A 15,975-nucleotide genomic window follows, 5' to 3' on the forward strand; every position below is an offset into this window, starting at 1 on the left:
ACAATAAATGAAATTATAATTTAAATAGTGCTTTTACTATTTACTGAGCTTATTTCAAACTTTTGTTAATGTCTGAAGAATTAAGAATAGGAATTATACATTAACAGCCTGTTTTGAGGTTACATGGTGGCTAAGCACCAAGAAAGTCCTGGCTTGAAGTCACAACTTGATCATTTCTGTGTGGAGTTTAAATGAGTTATCGCCTCCATCATTTGACAGCGTTGGGGTAATTTGTCTCTATGAATTGTCCTATATGTGCACCCATGTATGCATTTAAGGTTATTTGTCCTGTGACCTGTCACTGGTCACCAGAAGTCACCAGAGAGATCCAGGTCACCTTTTGCCCATCTGGAGATGAACATCACCTCGGCAGGAGGTGTAGAAAATTCAAGGATGAATGAAAATAATCAATTTCAACATAAACAATACTTGTCGAGTTATATGGGTTAGCAGTCTTTTGTTGGTCCTCTCTTTAGAAACCGTAAAATTATAGAAACCGTAACATTAGATATAAATCTAAAAACGTACCCACATCAGACCCATAATCTTATCTGCCCCTGACTAAAACAATCTACTATGCTATCAACAATTAGAAAAAAATCCTGCTTCCATCAATCGTCTTCCAGCACTGCGTCTTCTTTTTCTTTTGCATGACAGTCATGCAATTTGACTGCTTTTATGGGCTGCACTCCTGCACAGAGTCGCTCATTTTGGAAGAGAGTGTCAGTGAAGAGCGTTCCTTGTAAACTATGAATCATTAATGCCTTCACATTCGTGCCAGTGCGAGCTCTGTGAACATCCTGAGAAGCAGTTTGATGTTTAATATGCAGCTGCTGTGAAAAATATCTACCCACCCTAAGCCTCCATACAAGTGACTCTTGTCATACATTTACATGTCTGAGGCCCAGTGAGATGACACTGCAGTGGGATGACTTTTATTTGACTCAGTGATTCAGCCTGATGGTGGAACTTTTCTGAAGAAACCCCAGCCTTTTTCAACCTCTGTACGTCTGCACACTGGAGCTGGTAGGTTGAACTCAAAGAAGTGTACAGAAAGTACAGCCCTACAGCGGCAGTGACTAAGGACCCAGAAACTTTTGCTGAAATGAAAGCAAACATCGTCACCTCTGTGAAATTTGTTAGACTCATCCTCTGCTTTTTCTGTCTGACCCCTAAAGGCCCATCCAAAAAAGGTATAGAAAATTTGCATTTAGATTATAGCCTGAACTATGTCACAGCTGTTCTGCACAATGTAGCGGTCTCTCTAATGTTTGATTCATCAGAATTTTTTTTTTCTGATCTGATGCCATGGTGGTTAATTTGCCCAACTTTGCGATAGTGTCAGATTGAACACTCTCAGTCTAGCTGTGCCACCCTGTGTCCCGTCTCTCCTCTAATTTCACTCCTGTGCGGTAATTGCAGTATTGGGGTCGTGCTGTCAACAAAGAGGCGTCCCTCTGCTATGCAAGGACTTCCCAGTGAACATTATCAGGAAAAAAATATATAAGATAATCAGCGTACAGCGAGAGCCCTCATTGATTTGCTCATAAAAAAAAGAGTGCTCAGCGTGATAAATGAAGAAATATTACTCTGCAAACTGCAATATCGCCTGAGCGGCAGCAGTTTTACAGGCATGATATAACCATTTAGCGTTTTTTTATTTTTGACTAAACTATGTCGTAAAAAATCCCAGCAGTGTAGCTGCTCTGTAAATCACAGAAAACAAAGACTTATCCATCATCCTTCAAAAGCCTGTGTCAGCAGAGAGAGACGAGATGGAAAAAAAAAACAAAAACAAAAAAACTGGCATCTACTGTCACATTTATTGCTATTCATCTGCTCGTATCTGCAGGTGCTGAAATGGAGGTCCACAAATGCAACCCAAGTGTGCATAAATAAGGCAATTAAAAAAAGTCTTGGAAAGCAGAATGATGTTGCAGAGTTTTTAAGGTTTTCAGCCAACATAATTTTAAAGAGGTCTAGATCCATAGATCCCTGGGGTTTCTGAAATTATTTCAAAGTTTGGCTGATTTTTACTCTATTTTTTTTCTGGCTAGTTCTTGTACCTCCAACCATGTCAGCATAAAAGTGGAGTGTAAAAAAATCTGGCCTGCTATATGTTTTTATGTGACCCTCTTGATTCCAGACTAAACACTAAATGTGCTTAAATATTATGTTATCAATCAAATCGATGCAGTTTTTTATCCGTTTACTGCCAAATTATATCAAGTCAGTCCCTCCAGTTTCTTGAGAATTATTGTGGAAATTCACACAAAATCAACAAATCCCCGCACTTTCTTTTGCAAATAATTATGATTTTTATTGCAGATTTTTCTCAAAAATTGCCAAAAACTTTCTTAACTGGTACTGAACAGCTCCCTCAGCTTTTATTGATGTCAGTTTATAGTCCATGTTCTATACACTGAGTAATAAGAAGCTGCACTTACTGTCATAAATAAATACAAATGTTTCCAAATTAGTACCACAAACACTTTGATTTTTATTGGAAAACTCACAAAAGGAATCACGAAATCCTGGAGGGACTGAAAAGATATTCAATATTATTTAGTTTTGAGAATTCGTTGATATTTTAACAGGTTTTACTGATCCATTTTGGCACAACTGGCCCTTTAAGGGCATTCAGCATATCTTACTTTGAAGGGATGGCTTCTTCTTCTCTGTACGGCCTATATTAGTTGTGAACTTTTTTCAAGGTGAATTATAACTCTTACCAGATTTAGTGAGCGTCTTTACAAAGTATGTTCTGAGGTTGTTGCATACATGTTTCCCTCTAGGATACATGTCTCGTATCCTAGGTTTATATCCTAGATACATCCTAGATGGGTTTGTATCACCTCTAGGATACAAAACCCATGTCCTTCCTCAACAAGAAGAACATATACAAGAGAAATAGAGAGATTGGATTCAGTGAGGAATAATTTGGTCCAGGTTTGACCTGGTTGTATATTGTGTTTTCTAATCTGCGTTGATCTCAAACAGTGTTTGAGGAATCTCTGTTGAATACGTTGAATAATTCAGTTGAGGTCTGACTAGTCTAAATATGTATGAATGTAAAATAGACAGGGTCAAATGAAGTACAGACTCAAAACAGACATTTGTTGATGCAAATTGTACCTGAACTTTTTTTCTTTTTTTTTCAATAACTTCAGTATCACCAGCCAGCACTGGAGTACAAGGGTATTTGTTTGGAGTACTTTCATTGCATACACCAAACGGGACGCTACAACAAAACGGTTAGAAAATAATTGTTGAAATTACAGTGGGTGAGCAGCTTGAGTTTTTCAAACCTAACTGATTATTAGGTCAAAGTTTAGTGACATTCTCCTGAATATGGTCAAGTAGCAAACTAAGAAAGGAGACCTTCTAGAGATTTCTTGTCGTTTCCTGACAATCAACAATTACAACCGGCCCATCTACAAGTACTAAATGCATAACCATATTTTTCAGCATGACATTGGAAGAGGATACTCCTGATTATGTAGCAATATGCAGATGAAAGGTTCTGTAGTCCAAGTTGATATCATTCAGAGTATGTTACAGTCTAAGAAATGTGCAGAGGAGCTCAGGTCCAAAGGCAATCTCATAGTTCTCCACAATGCTTCGGAGTAAGAACAGATAGTTGGATTTCTGTATGTTTGTCTCCTCTGCAGAGTCTGTGATTCTGTTATGTGCCGAGCTTTATTAGTGATTATCTCCCTGATGTTGCGGGTCTTTTATCATCCGTAACAAGTTTTAATAATGGGGAGGATGCCTGCACAGTGATGCTCAGCAGTGAAAATGACAGAAGTTGTATGTGGGGAAAGCTAAAATCCATAGGTTCTTTGTATTGCAGTCTACGCAAGGAATGGGAGTTAATAAATCTTTTGCAAAAAAACAAAACGGGCAAAGCATGTTTATCAGCCCTCGGGATGTGAATATAATGCACGACAGCGTAAAAGTATTTCAGTGCAGCTTCGGATTTTTATCAAAATGCGTAGATGTGCTGCTGTAGCTCATCTACAGCACTTCAAATCCATCAGGGATGAGAGACTACATGAGCCACTCTTGCCTCCTTATTCATGGTGAAACTGGAGCCCTGCTCTCATTGATGTCGGGGAGTTTAAATTGAGCATCTGTTTACAAAGTATTTTTTTTGAAGCATTAATCAGGGAGCGTTTCATTATTTTATGAGGAGACCGTCTCTATAGGTGACAGCATCATTTAGCTTGAGAAGGAATGATGTCCGACTAGATTACAGGTTCATCGTTCAGGAGCACTGATCAGGAGCCGTGCATGACTCTGCATCATTATGCACTGCCACAACAACACGGTTGCTTTTGATTAAATGACATAGATACTTTTTTAAAGACTCACTGTAACTACACTGCATGCATTTATGAGGTGATTCAATCATCTGCGGAATATTTATTTTACAGTTTTACAGTGAGAGTGTGCAGCTCCAGACACAGGTTTTAACATCACAAGTTGCGAAAAAAAAAAAAACTACTTCTTGCTATTATGAAATCTATAACATCACAAATCTTTAAGAGCAGCTTTACAGCCATCTGAGGACCCATGTTTTAGACGAGAGCTGTTTTCGGATTAGTTATCCACAATTTAATGTCACCAGGAGTAACTGGAAGCCTCTATTTCAATCTTCAGCAGTAATTTGCTCCTCGGTTATCACCACAGCTGCTTCTCTGAATAGCTCTTCAACTTCATAAAAAATAAGTGAGTTTGTAACTGTTACACTGGTGTTCATGCCGACTTGAAATGTTATTGTACCCAAACCAACTTCACTCACAGTGTCGCATCTTCAAAACACAACATATGTACCAGAACTATAAATAATCAAACACCTTAAAACTATTCACTAGTGCAACACATCTCTTTTAGCAAGTCTGTCCAAATAATGACTTGGACAGATTTAAGCTAAACAAAAAAGCAATTAGGCAGTTTGTATAATAGTTTTTCAAAAATCTTCCCTTTAAAAATTGTATGAATAGTAAAAATAACCATCTTTAGGCACCTGCAGTAACCTGAAAGATGCAACTCTTGCTGCTCATCAGTACGTTAAGAATTTTGAGGGTTTTAAAGAAGTGCCTTAACAGACATAACTTGGAAACTGCATTCCTATGGGGATTTTAGTGATATATTTTTAGCAGTGAAATCTGGGGACTGCGTTCTTTGTGCCTAAATTAACATGATATATTTTTATCTCTTAGCTGGAGCAGCTGGTAGGGAGCACTTGCTCTGCCCTGCAGTGGTTCAGATCCTGAGTTCCTGTGTGAATATTCATGATTTTACCTTCCCCCCCCCAACTGCTGTCCCTTGGGGAGTACCACAAGGCTCTATTATGAAGCCACTACTACTTTTATTTAGTTGTTGCCTCTTTACGTTATTTTTAAAAAGCATGGCCTTATGTCCCAGTTTTATGTTGACTGTTACATTTGTTTTCCTCCAAAGTGCAACAGGGCAGCCACTGTTAAACCTCACTTCTACCTCGGTGACATCAGGGGATGGATGGCACTGCATTTCCTTAGATTTAATTAAATAAAGTGATGCTTTCTACAGTTCTACTCCTGTTGATCTCTTGCTTCACATGACAACTTCAGTATCATCTGTCTATAAACAAAAAAAAAATGAGTAAACAAAATCCCCTATGATGTCAGTTTTGCATCACATTAGCCTTGTAAATAAGGGTGAACAGTAACTAAATTGTAATGTATGGGTTCATGCTTTGTATTAGCTAAACTATTTACAGAATATAGTATTCAAGCATTAATGAAGTTATCTATATGGTCAAGGTTTGCCCTGTTTTATTTCATTAAGCATTTTACAATAATGTGGGGTTTTATTGGCTGCTGCTTCTTTACTCAGTGATCCATATAATCCTAAACCATCTCTGGTTTACATCTGCTGACTGTGCTTCCTCATTCCATGCAGCCTTTTACCTTTGTGTGTCCCAGTATAGATTGGTCCCAGTTTGGATCACTTTTGAATTAACAGAGCTCTAATCACAGCAAAAAGTACCTTTTAATAAAATCCCTCCATTTTTATTTAATCCAGGATCAAATCCTGGTTTAATTGCCCTCACAGATGTAGTAAGAGTGTTTTTTATTGTTTTAGCTGCAGCACTAATGTAGTTTATAGCAACTACCTAAACCTTTACATCAGCATAAATGGTACAAAAAACTGGCACAGTTATGTTGCTCTTTTCAGTGAGCCGGCTCTTCTGTCTCGTCTTTCAAAGAAGAGCCGATTCTTTTGGCTCCCAAACGTCTCTTAATTTATTATCATCTCCGTAATTGAGATTAGTTTTATGTATTTGTTCTGTTACAAAAGCAGGAATTCTTATTTTTGTGTATTTTAGTTAAACTTTTAGTTTTCTTTTTTTTCTTTTTTCATTATTTTAAAAGTTCACACAAGATGTTCTTGACAGATGGATGGAACTGTCAAGCAGTTTAGCCAGTCAACAGACGGACCATGTAGGGAATTTTCTTTCTTGATTAAATTTATCAACTTAATCAAGTATGTTTTCTCTCACCAGTAATTACCTAGATCATCATCATCTTTTTCTCTGTGCTTGTCCCACTTATGCCAAATGATGGAGAGGACATTAGACAGCTGGCTTCTGGGTATTTTATCTTTTCTTTCTACCACCAAATGAGTACTATAAGCTACCCTTGAGCCAAATGACTTAATAGAGTTTCAGTGGCAAGGCAGACTTTGAGTAACTTTGTAACCGCTGCATTCCTGTGGTGACTTTATGCTGCCCATCACATCTCTCTGAACAAAGGTGAGAGGGATGTTTCTCAGAAGCATGACCAAATACGTACAAAATCCAAAATAAATGAATTTATTTGGCAACATTTCCAAAAAATGCCAACTAAAATTCTAATGTATTCAGAAGTGATTTCCACCCCAACCTGTTTAGCTTTCATATCAGATGAATAGAAGTGTTGAAATGTTCAGGTCGAACCCTGACACGGCACAACCACGAATGAAAGAACCCGCTGAGAGGTCGGCACAAATATAGATTTTACCATCATAATGTCCAGATGTCAGAGTGATCAGGGTGAGTTTGTTCACAAAGCCTGAGTCAATATTTTACTTGGCACAAACGGCTTGTACTGACCTCTCTAGGTCCAATGGTCTTGTTGCCATACCAACTAAGATTTATCATTGTGAGTTGATTTTTGTTCAAAAAAGTTTGCCTGTAATTGTGCAAGGATATGGCTTGCAGTGTTGTTGATTATATCTGGTTACTCTAACTTTCTTTTCCTAATTAAGCTTATGAAAAACTGAGTTCCTCAAGGGCTCATAGACATTAGATAATGCTTCACCTTTTCCCAACTGCTGCAATTTTATACCATACAAAGACAGAGTGTGTGTGTTAGAAATAAAGCTACACAGGCATGGGGTCTTTCCACCTGTCTCGCGTCCTGGTGGTGATGTTGGCCCTTCAGCTCGGGTGCCCAGTGGGCGGTTGATTGGGGTCTGTGGCTGGCCATTGGTGGTGTGCTGCGATGATAGGAGTCATGGCTTCGCTTTGGCGGAGAAGCTGGACAGTCACCATGGAGCAGCGTATAGGCTGGGGAGACAAAGGGTAGGCGCTGTTTGGATGCCTCCAGGTCCTTGGTGTTGGGTTGGTGGAGTCCCCGATGTTTGGCCTTCCTCCATTGCTTCTCCCTGCTGCTCTCCCAGGCTGGTGGCCTGCCTGTGATTGGGTGGGCGGGGTAGTGGAATGCACCTTATTGTGGTGTCGGGGTGGTTGACGGGCTGTGCTTGGCCTGGGGCGGTGGGTTTGTGCAGGTGCCTGGCATGAAGAGCTTCATGGACAGGAGATCTGGGGTTTGGTGTTGTTGGCCAGGCTGCTGGGAAGGGTTCATGGTTTCCTGCTCTGTTCACAACTGTGTTGTGGGGGAATGTTGGTGATGCTGGTTGGAGGATGCCACCAAGGGATTGCAGTGCTTTGGGGGTCCTTTGCAGCCACGTCGTCGTAGCAGTGATGTTGGTTTGTTTGCATGGTTGCAGCGTAGCTGGTTGTCGGCAGAGCTTACGGATGCATCGCTGCAGTCCCCTGAAGGTTCTGGCTTCCCCTGCGACTCTCTTCTGCTGTTTCTCGGGGAGCTGCTCCCAGGCCCAGGTTAGTCCATTCCCTCAGTCAATAGACATTGATGAAGCGGAAAGTGCGGCGCAAAAATCCATGAATATAACTGACACCTGTAAGAAAAGCAGCATCTGACTGCTGTTTGAAGGTATTATGTAAGATATAATATATTGAATGATATTACCATGGGTCTGTTCGGTAGATTTGTTTGCAGCGTTTTGATTGTTTTTGTGTTTCGTAAAACTTAGAACAAAACTGCTTTCGTAACAGAATAAATACATAAAATCAGGCAAGCATAAGACTTTTCATGGAACACTGAAAGCAAAATGATTTATCATGACAACATTTATATTTGCCAAGTTAGGCTATGAGGCTACAGCCTAACTATGAGGCTGTTAGGCCTCATAGTAAGAGCTGTTTGGGAGCCATGCCACAAGAGCCGGTTCTCTGAAAAGAGCCAAATTTCTCATCACTAAATCTTAGTGACAAAGATGCTGAAGCAGAGAGGGAACCGCATAGTTTGAAACATATAGTGAAATAATTTAAATTTAAATCTATAAAGTAGCTATGCATCATGATTAAGATAGGTTAAACTATGTTGAAGTTTATAAATCAAGAATTAGACTATACTCTATTGGAAGTTAAAGAAATGAAAACAAAAAATATAATGGAGATACTACATTAATTCCACTAATAAAGCAATTATGTAAAACGGGAATACAGGTAAAACATTTTCAGGGGGTTTTATAGACATTTTGAATCTAAGCTTTACTTAAAACAAAGAAGGAAAAGTAAATGGGGAGGGCAAATTCAAACTGCCGCAGAGGAAGGAATCTAATCTTAATGTGGTCTGACATGAGGCTACTGTCTATCTCACTGAATTATCTGGACAGCAGCTTCCACAGAACCATTAAGCTCTGCTGAATGAGAAATCTGTACTCTAACAGCTGTTGTTCTGACTGTGAGGTCACTCGGACACTGACGGCCTGTTGGTTGCGTTCCAGGTCATGGGAAATTTTGGTGGTTCTCCTTTTAATCTGGAACTGGGTTAAATACGATTGGAAACGCCAAAGAAAGCTGTACTACATGACTCAGCACAAGTTTGAGGCACTGAGATAAAAGTAGAAACGAACTCCTGCAAGAACTCTACCCAGAGTTAAATCAAGACAAACAACGCAAAATAAAAATTTGTTTTGCAACTGAATCCAAAAGGGTGATCAGACCTGAAATCTGTTTTTATGTTTGTTTGGGCCATTCATGTGTCAGCAACAACGACGACACAAAGATTCACTGATATTCTGGTGGGAAATCCTTTGACTCTTTTAGCTTTTCCTTCTTCTCCCTATCTGAGTAGATGTTGTGTAAACCAATGTATTTTGGTGCTGTAGTTAAAACAGTATATCTATAAGTTAAGCTTAAATAGAATTAATTTGGACACATTCTCAAACACAGAAGAGGTACAGACATGCCTTTAATCAGAAAGAGGGCTTGGGATAAAAGTAAGAGCAATGTCAAGTGGGATTTTTTTTCCAAGCCATCATAACTGGGACACCAATGTCAACAAGCTTTCTCTTTAGACGTTAATGTAATCCTCCTATTGAAATAAAACGTCACATTGAAGCTTTAATAGATTCAACAGCTTTTGTTGGGGGTTTTTAACTACAGAGTTTTACATTTCTAAGTTAAATAGTTTATTTAAAACCTTGTTTCTCAGTCCATCCAAAAACTGTTATTTTGGATCATTAGGCATAACGGCAACCTGCCTGAGTGACATCAGCTCCTGCTACTCGGTGACGAATGCAGTTTGGTGATGTTCCAGCAGTACTTAGAACAACACGCCTTCCTGTTGTGCCGTATTATTAAAAAGCACATAAAGTCATGTTAATAATGAGATTCTGTCGCGGTGTGTTTGAAAACTAGTTTGTCTTCTTAAGGCTTTGGGAGGTGGGAATACCACATTTGATTAAAAGGTGTGAACATTAGTGTTAAAATATATCATAAATCCTCAACAGTCTGTTCTGCCAGTACGAGGTCTTGTTAGGATCTAGAAAGATGTCCCCATCTTTTTCCATCTTCCAATAATAAATTAGAATTAGATAAACCTCTACAATTTCTATAAGCCGCTATAAGTGTGCATCTTCTGCTGCTACCTAATAACAATAAAGTATCACTCATATTCATATTTATAGCAGTTTCCATGATTGTTGACAGCTCAGGTAAGGATGTGTAAAAGTCTTATTTTAATGCAGTGGCAATTTCTAACAGATTTTAATTTGATAATATTTATTCAGCATGGAAAATAATAAGCTATAGAAAATTATTATTTTCAACAAATTGCCATGTTTATTCGTGCCTCTGATTCCTGTGAAAATGGGCCACAGAAGGTATTATTTTGTTTTTAGAAATTATTCTGAAGATTGGTACTTTTCCAGTCTTAACATGCAGCAAAAGAGACAGCTTTTTGTTGGTCGCACTTCAAAACGGGAAGAACAAGAAAATACTGTTCAAGTAGGGCAGCTGTGTATTAATCTCAGGTCAGGTTATGGCTACAAGAAAATGCTTACTTGCCTATATTTACAGTCCTTTAATGTCGAAAGAGCTGAACAGAGATTCTGAGAGAGAACTCAAGACTGGATGATATGAAAAGAAATGGTTATAGATTTGTGTCATTCACCCTTGGAATATATTATAGAAATAGCCTACTTGTTCTCTCGCAGGGAGAGTATTAGTGCATAAATGTGACAAGATTTACTAAAAATATGAATTTCTTAATATGCATTTTTTTTTCCACTGAAAATAAGGGTTGATCAAAGAAAGAAGTCGTATCTAGGAGCCTTGCAACATTTAATGAATGTTGCAAGGTGATTTATTACTCTACAAAGCCTCACAAGGCCAACTATGCTGACTTGTCATGGGAACTGGAAAAAAACGATCCCTCTGGTCTTGTAATTTCTCTGTGAGATGGGTCACCATCGGCACGCTTTTATTCCTGTAATATCTTTGGATTTGGTGCAACACGAGTAGACAGAAGATGATGATGAGCTGGCTTACTGTAAACCTGTGTCTGCCTTATAGCTGTAATCAGCTGGATCTCATTTTTCTACTCCCACTCTTTACTTTTCTGTTAGTTCACATCTCCGGTTGCCAAGTGGCTCAATGAATTTTTTATTTCCAGTATAAGGTGCTACACAGAAAAGGACGAAATCCTCACAGCGTGTGTGGGTGGGGATGTCAGTCTGTGAGATCGAGGCATCGATTAATAGAAGTAAGTAGCACATGCAATCGCTGCTGGGGTTATCCAGACTGACTGAGCTCTGTTGGAGGAACGGCAAAGGTCTCGAAATTCATGTTATCATCCTGTAGTAATTACAGTAAGGTTTGATAGCCTGCTTCTCTTTATGGCAAGAACAGCGTGAGATTGAAATACTCCTACTGATGCGTTTAAAGAGTTGTACATATGCAGCTTTGCTTATCTCAGGCATTCTGCTTTTCTGCTGACGGAAACAAAAACTGTTTATAGAACATGTTTTGATCTAATTTTGGTATTTTTTTAAAAATTATCTTAAAGGTCCATGTGTAAAAACAACGCACAAAAGACTAAGTTATGCCTAAAGCAGGAATGTGAAATAATCAGAACTAAAAACTTGTTTGAACATCAGCGTTTGCATCAGATTTGTTACAGACTGAGGCATTTTCTTCCTAAGCCAATCAAATAACTCTGATTGACTTAGTTATTTGGCTGCACACACACACACAGACATGTTTTTTTTTCTTCTTTGCTGCCAAGTGGTGGCGACAAAGCCAAGTTGCTCTACAACCCTGGTGAAACATCTCAAACACTGGCACGCTCATGTTTAGAATGAACTTTCTTTATCTGCAAAAGTGACGTAGTAAGTATGTGTGGCAGGATAAGTCAACATTACCCAAAAATGTCCAGAAAAAGAGATCCTGGCTTGCTAAGAATCTAACAACTTTGCATCCGTCTTCTTTAGATGTTATGGCGAGATGCAGGTCTTCATCTGTTGCTTGGCTTGGCTTCAAAAGAGTGACTTTCTCACCGTCCTAATCTACGACTGTGTGGTGGGAAACGTCCAAAACGGCGCCACAACATGCCAGCGTCACCTGCTTCAAACTGACAGTGTCACTGTTTGCAGTCATCTTACTTTCTGGACAAACACACAGGTAAGATTATTGCTCTATGGCTGAAAGAAGGCTGTCGCGACTACGAGATATGGTTTCCATGACATCAGTTGTGAATAAGTGTGTTTCTTTCCATCGGTCCATTTGTGTTCTAGTCACATGATTGGTGAATACGCTACTGCCTACGCCTTCCCTTCAAAAGCAGCTTTTTATACTTGCTGTTGCAATTTCTAGAAATGCTGTTCAGAGATGTCATCCATTATCTTGTTTTTCCTCATTTGGGTGTCAGTAACGTAGCCAGGACTTGAAGATAATCAGATAATGGTGTTAGTCAATGACTTTAACTAAACACCCGGGGCTCTAAAGTGTGACCTGATTTCTTAATAGTCCTCCTGAATCTTGACACTGAAAGAATCCCTGAGGTTCAACAAGATGCACATGCCCTAAATAAGACTAAGAAAGCATAGCCATACTGTAACTGGTTACTTTTTTCTGGTATTTGGTAGCGAGAGCCCTATGCTTTCATAAAATGCTTCCCCAGAATCTAAAATGCCACCTTGTATTGATTATTTCACTGGTATTGTATTGTGCTAAAAAGTTCATTTCAATTTCAGTTCAGATAAAAAGGTCATCTTAGATGCTTGTGAATGATTTAACCTGTTTTGTTGTCAGATTGTTAATCTGACAACATCAATTCCTAACAATTTTCAAGAAGTTTCAGAAGTTTAGAAAAAAAGTAAAAGCAGAAAATGTGTAAAAGCACAGCTGAAAAAAAAAAGATAGTCCAGTATAAGGCCTTAACCAATAACTGAAGTGTTTTAGTTCAATACATGGTAACTGAAGTTAGAAAATAGGAATCATAGTAAAACTCAAGTGATCCTTCCCTCAGAATATGTAGTAAATAAGCTTGGGTTTGAAAATTCCAAATCATCCATATAAAAGGCTTGAACTTCTTCATTTAATGCAGAGTCCCACCTTATATTCATTAAAAAATATATATATATTTAATGTGTTTCAAACTATATAGCCTATATCTCCATTATATAAGATGTATGGTTTCATATATAATGAGCCTATATCATTGTATATGAGAGAGAGAGAGAGAGAGAGAGAGAGAGAGAGAGAGAGACCTCAGTTTGAACCATGTATCGGCCTCGTTTCAACGGAAAGTAATTATTTAAGTTTAGTCAATAAGGCTGCAGTGATTCACGACTTCCTCGACTCGACCATCTGGACACGGGAGTCGTTGGATCACATCAAGCTTCATGTAAAAAGCGTCTCAGTTTGAAAAGCCGGATGTTTTTGGTTTTGCAACTGAAATGCAGCTCAAGCCAAACTGGAGTCACCATCTCAGGCACATGGTGACTGGAAACATGGCAATAAGCATGGTAATTATGAGAAATAACTATACAAAAGCACATCTGGACCACAGCTGAGGAGCGAGTGTGAAGAAAAGACCCTTCCTTATTAAAGCATTCCTGTCGATCCGTTATATAAAAGGCCTGAGGACAGGAAAAACAGCACAGCACCTGAATGGTCCTCAAACATACAGCCAATTTAAAAGCTAATTAAACCTGAGCTCATCACACAAGATAAAGCAGCTGTTAGTTTATACAACGTGCGCTGGACGGAAATGTTGATGGCGCTGCATGCTGTCAGACCTCAAGCTCCACACACTTACACCTGTCTCCCAGAGAGGCGCCTGTGCAGATAATCAGTTGCTTCTGTCGCACAACACGGAAATTTAATTTTTTGTCCACAGAAGAGAAACAAATCAGTGGAAGATAAAGCATGCCTCTCTGTGAAGCACCGTATCAACGATTCTAGTTTTAAGCAGTCTGTGTAGCATTTCATCCTGTGGAGTTTAAATGATGTTAATAGAGAACACTACGTTACCATTAATCAAAGCCAAGTGATATGATCAGGACTGACAGCTAACATATTGACTGGGAGGTTTCAACAACTGTCTGTGTTTATTAGAGCTGCATGCAAGAAGAAGTAGGATTGGTTAAGAGTGACTGTACCCATCATGCCGGTAATAATGATAGACGAATAGTGATCAGACAAATAAAGGACCACGTTGCTCTGTAGCAGGAAATCGCAGTTGTTTTATTTCTCTGCTAACTTCTCACAGTCTGTCTACATTACACTGTCGATATTCTGTCCTGTGGTGCCAAACAGCCAATTTTTTATGGCTTCTGTGGTTAGCCTGATTTCCCTTTATCAGAAAAGGCTTTAATTGGGTTCAATTGGCTGTTAACACACTAGATTAGTCATTCCTCCGACCAATCTAGTTGTAGATCTCCATTTAGAATTTAAAATCGTGGCTGCTGGAAAATTTGAAGTTGGGTGGCCACATAAAAAAAAAAAAAAAAAAAAATATTTTTTCTAGAAGAGGATAGCAGGTTTATTTATTTCATGGATAGTAGCAGACTGAGCAGCATGTTTAACATAGCTTTAGGGTCCTTCATTGTTTTCACTCAATTGTAATTGAAAGCCACTTGAACTCTGATGATCTGAACCAAACCCAGTTGAGCTGTGCTGCTTGGTTCTGGTGGAACAGGGCCTTCAGACTGCTTGGATAGTACATTTGAACTTGGAAATTGATGAAACAAGTCAGATATGATGCAAAGTAAGATGTATTCTTCATATCATAGCTTCTGAGCAGACTCCATTTTTCGACTTCGCCACAGAATATTTGAATCAGTATAACTTAGAGGAATTATCCACACAGACAGGTTTGGTCAGGATTAGCTTTTTTTTTTTTTTTTTTTTTGCAGATGTTGTGGTGTAAATTAATAACTGTAAAGGGATCAAATCTTGTGTTTTCTTTTTTGTAGAGCTAAGAAAATTGGATTGATCCTCTTTATATGCATCTGTAAACGGCAAACCTTAGGCTGCTAGGCTGCAAATCCCCTTTCTGCACTGCATCAGTAATTTATAAAGACTCGTGCTGCTTGTTTGATTCTTCCTTTGCCCTTTATTTGTATGGCTTTGCACAGTAAAATAGTCAACAGCAACTCACAAAACCCCCCACCAGCAGCATCTCTGTTTCTCACCAGAAAAGCGGAGTTCACATAAACCCTCTTGCCTCTTTGTTTTGTATCAAATTTTAAATTTGTAATCAACATAAATCTGTGGAACTTCTTAATAAATTGCGTTAAAGTGAGATTTAATATTCTTGTTGCGTGTTTGATGTTGGTGATGCTTGTATAATTCTTAACTAGCATGGGTTATTAGTCGTCTTTTAGTCCTCAATTCTGTGTGGGAATAGATTTGTGATATTAAAACATGATCTTCTGTGACTGTGTCAGCGAGTTCACAGGCAGAAAATATAAAAATGTTGTCTTCAAAGAACAAACCTTCAAAAGAAGCCTGAAAACCTTTTGTTGCTCCTCTTGTGGAAAAGCTGCTCTGAGCTTTGAGAGCGTGTCACGCTTTATAAAAAATACAAGAAAAGTGGACAGAGAGTTAATTTAGCTTAGGCAGCATGGACTGAATAGGCCGGTGTGAGATTGTATGCGAGTGAGATTACACAGAAAAAGAAAGAGAGACTCAAAGTCAGCGGCAGATCCTCCATCATCTGCTTTCAAAAGCTTAAATCTTAAATGCTTGAAAGTGCAAACTTTGGCTCAGAGGCTGTTTACATGGCAGATTTGTCGGTACTCCAGTATGACCACTATTTATTTTATTTTATTTTTCCTTTTTGCTATTTTTTCATC

General features: G+C 38.7%; 1 long non-coding RNA gene across 2 annotated transcripts in view; it reads left to right on the forward strand.

Moving 5' to 3' along the window:
• LOC106957206 (uncharacterized) overlaps positions 1-15,975 on the forward strand; it is a 61,022-nt gene that overhangs the window by 24,958 nt on the left and 20,089 nt on the right. For both annotated transcript variants that reach the window (XR_001426906.1, XR_001426907.1), the window contains exon 3: positions 12,106-12,295. This is a non-coding gene — a long non-coding RNA (uncharacterized LOC106957206). The remainder of the gene's footprint in view (positions 1-12,105; positions 12,296-15,975) is intronic.

This window comes from Poecilia latipinna, unplaced genomic scaffold (genome assembly GCF_001443285.1).
Source record: "Poecilia latipinna isolate Pla-1442-1.1 unplaced genomic scaffold, P_latipinna-1.0 Scaffold885, whole genome shotgun sequence".
Lineage (NCBI taxonomy): Eukaryota > Metazoa > Chordata > Actinopteri > Cyprinodontiformes > Poeciliidae > Poecilia > Poecilia latipinna.